This window comes from Orycteropus afer, unplaced genomic scaffold, assembly GCF_000298275.1.
Source record: "Orycteropus afer afer isolate SDZICR_OR568_19922 unplaced genomic scaffold, OryAfe1.0 scaffold00682, whole genome shotgun sequence".
NCBI lineage: Eukaryota > Metazoa > Chordata > Mammalia > Tubulidentata > Orycteropodidae > Orycteropus > Orycteropus afer.
The window spans coordinates 941,112-950,618 of record NW_006922269.1 but is presented as its reverse complement, the minus strand read 5'-3'; the positions used below and the strand labels follow the sequence as shown (position 1 = coordinate 950,618).

At 40.4% G+C, this 9,507-nt stretch overlaps 1 pseudogene; it reads right to left on the bottom strand.

Annotated features, from left to right (window-relative positions):
* Window positions 1-238: 238 nt before the first annotated feature.
* LOC103210967 lies at window positions 239-4,626 on the bottom strand (annotated as a pseudogene).
* Between the last annotated feature and the right edge of the window lie 4,881 nt (window positions 4,627-9,507).

Sequence of the window (9,507 nt, the reverse complement as noted above, 5' to 3'; positions counted from 1 at the left end):
AAAAAAAAAAAAATGATAAAAAAAATGACTAAATGGGCTTGCAATCCAAATCTCTCTTCTCTCTCTCGTACACACATGAAGGCATACACACAGAAAAACCCAAACCCTGCATGTGCCAGGAATAGTAAAATGACGAAAAACATTATAAAATTAGCCAATAAAGTGCATGTTCCTTACATTTTATACCTGCCCTTTTTACAAACATTTCTTTTCAAAAGTCCCACGTGTAGGCTAAGAATCACATGGTATTATAGAAGGGATTGGTCATCTGCTTTCTATCACATGTCTTTTTAAGCCTCCTAAAGGGGTGAGTTCTGCCATGTTGCTGATTGGGTGCCACAGCCTGCACACTGTAGTCCCTGGGTCTGTAGCAAAGGAAGGCCTCCTTCAGAACTAGTCAATTCAGGTCCTGCCCCAGGGAGTGAACACTGCTGACTGTAACCAAATTCTTTGGCATACTGCACAAGGGTCCTCTCCACTGGCTTGCTCTGTGTAATACACTCTGTTGTTCTGAGTTGCTCTACAAAATACTTGGTGGGTTCTGGGTTTTGGGGGGAACCTGGATTTTCTGGGGGCTCCTGGACCTCCATGACATGCATGCCTGTGTCTGTCCTGATGAAGGGCTGAAGCAGTTTGAGATGAGGGGATTCTGAGAAGATAGGTTCCCTCTCTGGTAAACAGTCTTTGCAGAGGTCCAAGTAACCTAACTTGGCTAGAGAAGTGAAGCATCTCATCTGGGATGGTTTCGTGATCTCTGCCTGGCAAATCACTCAGGACTCGATTTCTTTAGCATGCTCCTTCACCACACTGGCACTGGGGCTGAGGCCTTTTATATTGTCACTACTAGAGCTATGTGAGAGTTGACAAGCTATGGGTGATGGATTCAGCTTTTCTTTTAACCCCTCAATATCATCACCAAGTTTGCTAATTAAACTTAGGTCTTTGCTACTTAACAGGGAGCCATTATATGGCACCTTACTGCCACTGGAGACAGGGCTCTTCTGACTTTCTTCCCAGCTACCCTGCTGTGTGGCCGGCTATTGTCTGTGCTGCTGCTTTGTTCTGGGAAGACTTCCAGGTGAACCACAGTTTGGATTTGCAACTAATCCAAGTAGGTAGATGGTACATGAGTTGTGCGACTGACCAAAGTTGATGCTGTCCCTAGGGGTGTGGATGGGCTGTTGCTTCTGTTTTCAGGGCTGCTCAGGGTAGAGGCTGGGCTGGCAGGCCTACAGTGCTCAAGAGAGGAAGAATGTGGCAGAAGTATCACTTGGGGTTGCAGAGAAACCTGACTGGGGAGGAGAGTCCTGTTGAGATTTTCATCCAGTGCACAGAGCACAGTGATGGACTTTTCCATGTTCACTTTCCTTAGCCCTTAGTCCCCACTCTTTGCGGTGATAGATACTTCAGTCCCTGGCCCAGGGTGAGCGGGAGATATCACTGAGTGGGCATACTCTATGATTTCTATCCTCTTAAGAAGGGAAAGAGGGACTTCTTGTGTCTCAGACTCCTGACATGCAAGCACAATTCTCTGCTCCTTCAGCTCTCCCTCCTGCTGCTTTCCAACATCTGACCCTTGGTACCCCTGAGGAGGTGGCAAGGGGTGGAGGAACTCGAGCAGCTCAGATGCTAGAGCAGTGGCTTTCTCTTCAGAAATGGGTAGTGAACAGCATCAGCTTCTCTGCAGTCCCTTTTGCCCTTGTTCATCTCTGATTCCTTGGGGACAACCAAATTTTCTGGAGTGGCTTCATCATTTTTCCCTTTTGGTGCTAGGTCTGCCACAAGAGAAATTCTTGCGAGTAGACAATGGGGCAGCACCATGGTGTTCTTGCTCCTGCTGCAAGTGCTCTTCAAACTCTAATGTGGCTCGCCTCTCTGAGCCCTGGCACCACTTAGCACCTAGGTGCATCCCTGGGCCATGAAGCTCTTGCTCTCCCTCAGCAGGAGAGAGAGCTGCTTCTTCCAAGACTGTTTCTTCCAAGACTGCTGTGAGTGAACGTATGGTTGGGCAGCCTTCTGGGTCCCACGTCCCTGAGTCTTTGGCTAGTTCAGGCTGGGCTGGGCAGGAATCCTCATTCTGCTCCAGGTGACTAGTTTTGTTTTCCAGGGCCTGGACCCTCTCAATGGGCAGCTCATGGACAGTGATCTTGTTTGGTGTATGACATGAGTTGGATAGGACATCTCCTTTTTTTGAATCTGTCCAACTCCTTGACTGATGAACTCTATCTCAGTGATGATTTATTTGACTGAAATTGCATTTTCTGAGTGAGACTGCATGACGATGTCTGGGCTGACCAGTTCTGAGAATGCCTTTGACTGTTCTTCATCTATTGAAGATTCTTCAGCTATATGGGGAGTATTACTCAGAGAACTGGTCTTCTGGTCATCAGCTGTCACCTCAGAAAGCATCACTTCTACCAATGACAATCAGCAGTTTCACTCCTTGCTCCGCCCAATTCTTCTATCCTTGAATGGGGAAAAGATTGGGACCGGGTTTCTTGGGAAAGCTCCAAAAACCTCTCTAGAGAATTGAAAAAAATCAATGTGCTCTGTACTGAAATCTGAGACCTCAGCCTGGCAGCTGGGTTTGGGTCTTGCAGACTCAGGGTCAGGGGACATAGGGAGGTCTTTGAGTCGAGGTATCAATTCTTCCATAAGCAGTAAGTGGACATTCATGTCTGCTTTCAGTGCATCTTTCTCCAAATCTTCCATTGTTAAGTATGGGAACTTGTTGGCCATCTCTGGAGATTCTCCAGGCTGGGTGAAAGCTTTGGATGCATGGTAGATGTCAAGAGGAAATTCTGATTCATTCAGACAACATGCTGAAGAGCATCCATTGATGCTCTTAGAGTTAATTCAACTACAATCTGTCTGGATTGAAATTCCCTAGAAGTAAACTCCAAGTGGATAACTCTTTGGTTCACAGGTTTTCTGATTGGTATCTTGTGGGACTAAGAGGTAAGGGTGGGTGGCTCTCCATGGTCTTCACCTCAGCAATCTGGTCTGCTGAGGTAGTGATCTCCTTCTTGTTGAGTTCTAGCCTTGGCTTGCTGATGGGTTTGTGGTGGTCTGAGAGGTCATTATCTGAATGAGATTCTCCAGAGCTTGTTATGCTGCTGTTTCCTTGCCAGCAAGATCCTTGGAACTCTGCCAGTTGTCTCATGAAGCTGGGGTTGGGCTTGGTCACTGTTCATCTTTCCTTTACATAGTCATAAGCTCAGTCCAGATTCCATCCATATTCCTTCATTTCATAAGCAATCATGGTGGAGGCTGAGTGACTCACCCCCATCTTGCATTGTACAAGGCATTTAGATCCATGTTTCTTTGCTTTAGAGATGAATTTGTAAGTATCATTCCAGTAGGCCAGGAGATCCATTGTCTCTTCATCATATACCCAAATATTATGATACTCAAAGACTCCTGGAAAAAAAGTTATCTATCTCTCAAGTGAAATTCAAGATATAGTGCATCCCTCAGTTTTTTAAGTCTTCTAAGTTGGAGGTATTCCATTCTGAGCCCAAGAGCACATGCTCAAAGATCTGCGTAGGGCTATCCATCTGACCAAGCAAGGATCACTATCATTTCATTATCTATAAATTCCTTGAATTCTCACAAGTTGCACACCATTTGCATTTCCAACTCCATTCTTATCTCTTTGGATGTGATGTTCTCCAAATGCGTCTGCATCATAATCTCCCTTAGTTTGGTTTTAATTAGCCTTTCTGCTCACTCATATTCAGTTGGTATGTCTGTGAAGAGCACTGGAGAGTCTGGCTGGTGGGACTGCACATCCTGCATAGCATTCCACTCATTGACCAAGGACTGATCTGAGTTCATATGGCTTTCATAATAACTCACCCATGTTAGAAACAGGCTGCTTGGGTAGTAGTTATGCATTCTGGCCACTTCACAAGCCTTGTGTAAACTCTATAGTGCAGATCTCAATCCTATCAGTTCTGTTATTCAGGGGTAGATTTTCATCCTGGAGTCTTTTTCAGGCTCCTTATTTCTTGTTTGGCTTGTCTCCTCTTCATCCCACTCCTCATAGGTGCATCTGCTACACAATATGTAGCACATTGCCTGCACAGATACAGGTTTAAACATATGAACTCATTATCTGTTGATATGCTGAACACAAAGTCACAATCCAAGTGAATTAGGGTGTCACTCCAGAGAGGCAGGACTAAGTCCATGGTACAAGTGCTGCTGTCATTAGAGGAGAAACCCATCCCTAGGACAATGTTTCTTCAGTGTCTTGTCTACCATTAGTTGAAACTACCACCATATAGTGTGTTTGATTTTGGTAAGTACTTTCTAGTCTTACCACCAGCCTGATGTCTTCCTGGCAGAGTAATATGAACATTGGTTGAAGATGCTGTTGGAGATCTCCTGCATGCTTGTTGCATGAATCTTTGACTGATTCTTGGTGTGGATGATCCAGTTCCCTGTGGTAGAAGAGGGGCAGCACCTTTGACAGTTAGGAAGCTCTCGCTGATGAACTGATTGATGGTGTTTTGTGAGATGACTGAGTTCGCAAACAAGAAGGGGGATCAATTTGGGGCCACTGAGGCTGCAGGTGCAAGCAAGGGGCACTTTTCTCTTGTGGGCCAATGTGCTCAGGGTCATTGGGTCGGCTCAAAGCTCTCAGCTCAGCACCCTGGCACCGGCCGGGATCAGGCACTGGACGCTCATATCAGGGTCCGAAAAGTCTGAGGCGTGGGCAGCACAGGCTCCCTGCGGCCGAGCTGGGCCCACCGAGTTACGCAGAGGCAGGTGCCGCAGCCCTGGGGCTCGGCCATCATGTTGTTCATATATTTTTAACCACTTATTCATAAGGGATGTAAGTTCTTCTACTTTCACAGTAGATTTGTTATTTCTTATTTATGTCAGACATTGTTTCCAATGTTGATTTCCATTACTCCATGAATAAATATTTAGAATTGCTTTTTTCTTTCTCATAAATTGTCAATTTTAGTTTAAGAAATTACTTCCCTTTTCCCTAATACCTTGAGTTCTAATATTTTCTGATTTTAATGTAAGCAAGCCACCTCTCTGACCTTTCATGTTCTCAAAATATTTTATCAGTTTGTCAATCTTTTATTTCCAACTTATTTTTATTATTACATTTAAAATAAATAGGCATAGTATGTACATGGATCCTGACTTTTGTTGCAGTTGTTCTGAATAATAAATAGTTGCCTTTTAACTGAAGTGTTGGATCTTAAACTATATTTTAAAATTTATTTTCCTACTTATCCTATTTATTCTTTCAATCATTAGTTTTTTTCCTACTTTTTTTTTTTTTTTTTTAATCAGTTTGACTAAAAATTTCCACAGGAAAACTTTATGAATAGCAGTAAAATATTATCTAATACAGTGCCAGAAGCTGAGCCCCTCAGGTTGGAAGGGATTCAAAATATGACTGCAGAAGAGCTGGCTCCTTAAAGTAAAGTCAATTTTAGTGACCTAGATGGAGTTAAAATTTTGGGAGCCTCAATTCCTGATGTGGCACAACTCAAAATGGGAAGAAACTGCTGCACACGTTCATTATGACTGGAATGTGGGAAGTATGAAGTAAGGATCCAGGAAAATTGGAAGTTAGCAAAAATGAAAAGGAACACATAAATATCTATATTCTAGTCATGAGTGAACTGAAATGGACTGGTATGGGCCATTTCAAATCAGACAATCATATGGTTTACTATGCCATGAATGAAAAATTGAAGAGGAATAGCCTCATATTCATCATCAGAAAAGACATTGCAAAATCTATCCTGAAGTAAAATGCTGCCAGTGATGGGATAATATCCATACACCTACACAGAAGACAAGTTATTACGATTATTATTCAAATTTATGCACCAGCCGTTGAAGACAAAGGTGAAGAAATTGAAGATTTTTACGAACTTCTGCTGTCTGAAATTGACCAAACATGCAAACAAGATGCATTATTAATTACAGGTGATTGGAATGAAAATGTTGGAAATAAAAAAGAAACATTTATAACTGTAAAGTATAGCCTTGGTGAGAGAAATGACATCAGAGATCACACAACAGAAATTTTCAAAATAACAATTTATTCATTGTGAATACATTTTTCAATAATGTAAATGATGACTAGACACATGGACCTTGCCAGATGGAATACAAAGGAATCAGAGACTACATATATGGAATGAGACTATGGAAAACCTCAACATCAGTCAAAACAAGGTCACAAGCTGACTACTGAACAGACCATCAATTTCTCACATGCAAGTTCAAGCTAAAGTTGAGGATGATTAAGCTGTGATCATGACAGCCAAAATATGAAGAAGAACATGGCATCAGGATTGGAAGAAGACTCATTCACTATCTGCAATATGCAGATGACACAACCTTGCTTGCTGAAAGAGAATACATGAAGCACGTATTGATGAAGATCAAAAACTACAACCTTCAGTGTGGATTATGTCCTAACATCATTAAAGAAAATCTTTACAAGTGGACCAATAAGGAATATCATGATAAATGAAGAAAAAATTAAATTGTCAAATATTTCATTTTACTTGGATCCACAATGAACAATGATGGAAGCAGTAGTCAAGAAATCAAATGTCTTATTGCAATGGGCAAATTTGCTACAAGGGAACTTTTTTAAGTATTAAATGTCAAAGATGTCATTTTCAAGGCAAAGGTGCCCCATCCCAATCCATGGTATTTTCAATTCCCTAACATGTACTCCTCGGAAGGAAGGTTGGGCAATCCTACTTCCGTAGTGATACTGCCTCGGAAACCCAAGGAGGGGTCGCTATGAGTCGGGGCCGACTCGACGGCACATAACAACAACAACAACAATATGCATGTGAACATTGAACAAAGAATAAGAAAGACTGAAAAAGATTTGATGCCTTTGAATTTTGGTGAGGACGAAGACTGAAAATACTATGGACTGGCAGAAGAATAAAAGACTCTCTCCTGGAATAATTGCAGCTAGAATGCTCCTTAAAAGAAAGATTGGCCAGTCTTTATCTCATCACGCTCTCGTAAGGGATCATTCCCTGGAGAAGGATATCATACTTGATAAAGTAGAGGATCAGGAAAAAAAGGGGAAGACTCTCAATGAGATGGAGTAACACAGTGGATGCATGAGCTTAAGCATATCAGGCTGGCCTGGGGCCAGTCACTGTTTCATTCTGTTGTCCAGTGTATCTATGAGTTAGAGTTAACTTAGTGGCACCTAACAAAACAACAACATTACTTTTCTACTTTTTGTATTATAATATGCACCCTTAGATTATCAGAGTTAATTGAAGTTAATCTTGGAGCAGTAAAATTCCATTCACTATCAGCTGATCTTATTGGCTACTGCTGTTTTGGTTTACCAGTCATATGTTGTTTAAAGAAGTTAGAAGAAACAAATATTCCTGTATATTTATTAACATGTTTCCTATTTCAGCTGGTCCTTATTCTTTATGTAGATTAAAGTTATCATCTAGTGTCAAATCCAAAGAGCATAAATCTTTATTTAGTGTCCCTTTTCATTCAAACCTAAATCACTGGTTGACACCAACGGAATGTGCTTGACTGAAAGCCATTACCGCTGAGTTGATTCTGACCCATAGCAACCTTACAGAACAGAGTATAACTACTCCATAAGGTTTCCAAGGCTGTAATCTTTAAGGAAGCAGATTGTCACATCTTTCTCCCATGGGACAGCTGGTGGGTTCATTTTGGTTAGCCAGTGGGCAGGGCTCTTTTGTGCTTGACTACTAACCTGTAAGTTTTCAGTTCAACCTATCCAGCCAGAGATGTCACATAACAATGACCTGACAATCCTCTTCCATAATGATTACTGCCAAGAAACCTTATGGAGCAGTTCTACTCTGGAAAACACGGGGTCTTGGCAAAAAAGGGATTGGGTTTTCTTTTCCATTTTTTGTTTTTGTGGTCATACCATTTAGCCTTCTTTGAGGGAGTATAGTTCAATATCTGAAAGTGTTTGTCTCAAATAATAATTTTCAAATTTTACTGTTTTATATTATGAGTTACTCCAATAAAGTGGAGCTCTGTTGGTGCAGTGTCTAAGGCATTTAATAGCTAACCAGAGGCTGATGGTTCAAACCTACCAGCTGTTCCATGGAAGGAAGATGGGGCAATCTACTTCAGTAGAGATTTACCACCTTGGAAACCCAGTGGGGTTACTGTGAGTTGGAATTGACTCAAAGGCAGTGGGTTTGTTTTTTTTTGGTTTTATACACTGATGAATCCCAGTTAAACATGTATTAATATTTATAAGGAGTTCTGGTGGCATAGTGCCTAAAACATTTGTCTGCTAACCAGAAGGCTGGTGGTTTAAATCCACCTTCCTCAGAAGGAAGCTTGGGTAATCTACTTCTGTAGTGATACTACCTTGGAAACCTAAGGAGGGGTCACTATTTTTTATATTAAGATACATTTCCTAAGTGATCATATTTTATCTTAACATTTACACATAGATATTTTGTTGAATTTTCAGTGACTTATAATAATGAAATTTATTTATATTCATATTCACTTCAATTCTTCAAATGGCAAATAGAGCTATCAACATTATATTTAATGTATTGTCTTATATGTTATTTTTGATATTGAAATAGCTATTATTGTGATTTTGAGAATAAGACTTATTATAGAAAAAAGCCCACAGTTTAGATTTAGTTTGCTTAAAGTTAACTCTATCATTTCACTATAGTTTTTGAGATAAATGTAGCAACTCCATTCTTCAGACAATTTAGGTTTAGATCCAGAATTTTTCCTTGTATATAACTCTCACAAAGTAGATGATACTTTCATATATTTGATATGATGGATTACTAGTTCAAGTTTAAATGAGTTTTAACTCTCCTTATCTTCTGTCCACAAAGATTAATGATAAAATGTTTCTTAAAGAAAAGTATTGGGGATAAAAAAAGTTGGAATTTTATTTTTTCCCCTCTCTCTAAATGATGATAAACTTCTGGCCTTACAGGTTAAATTCTATCCAAAAAGGTATTTTATTTTCCCAGTTTTTAAATAAATAAATAGATGGGGGTTTTCCCCAAATGAGTGTTCTATTTGCTTTAGGACATAGAACTCTTCATTTTATTATACTTTGACTGATCATAGATTTATCTCTAGACATTAATTTTGGGACACCTGGTGTAGATTTTGTTCAGGAACAGCTGACTCTCTATATCAAATGTGTGCCACCATCCATGACTCACACACATTCACTCCTATGCATGAGGATCTTTGGTTATTGTTTATTGCATTTTTTAAAGCAGCTGAGGTCAGAATTTCTTCTTCTATCATTTCTCCAGATTCTCTTCTTCCTCTTCTTCTTTTTCCCATTTCTCTCTTCTTTCTTTGAACAAATATTTTTAAGACAGTATTCTAGACACATGGTTATTGCAATTATAGGGTTTGTATTCTAAAGAAACTTCTTTGTTATTCTGGGTTGTACTGAGAAAACTGAAAAATAGCCACCCCCCAAAAAAAGACAGAAAA